The sequence below is a fragment of the Orbicella faveolata genome, unplaced genomic scaffold (genome assembly GCF_042242905.1).
Source record: "Orbicella faveolata isolate gen_17 unplaced genomic scaffold, um_ofav_v1 contig_35, whole genome shotgun sequence".
In the NCBI taxonomy this organism is placed as follows: domain Eukaryota; kingdom Metazoa; phylum Cnidaria; class Anthozoa; order Scleractinia; family Merulinidae; genus Orbicella; species Orbicella faveolata.
The window spans coordinates 15,069,516-15,070,000 of NW_028301564.1; positions in this window are offsets into that span (position 1 = coordinate 15,069,516).

Sequence of the window (485 nt, forward strand, 5' to 3'; positions counted from 1 at the left end):
ACTTTTAGGAGCGAAATTTAGGCAGCGGGAAAAAAATCCGGCCCGTGGGCCGTATCGTAAAAAGCTGGACCGGTCACGTACGTATGATTAGCCAATCAAATTCGAGGATTTAGGATTCCGGCCCGCTCAGATGCTTGAGAAAAAAATAATAACTAGTATTAAATACAACTTTTACAATCTGTTCGTCACATATACCATATAACTTTACGTCGTGGTGTTATGCAGCAGCAAAGTACTGGAATATGCTACCTCGTGATATTCGTTCCATGGCAGGCTCAAAAGACTTTTTGAAAAAGATTCGGCAAACTGATTTTCATGTTTAATACACTTTGATTATATTTTATCGCTTTTAGCCCGGTTTTCTTTTTTTTTTTTTTTTTTTCTTTTTTTTTTTTAGTGATTTTTAAATTAGCTTGATGTAAATACCTTTTTTTTAAGCTCCTATAATGTTGTACATTACTTAATTTAAATCGTGGGGCACCTGG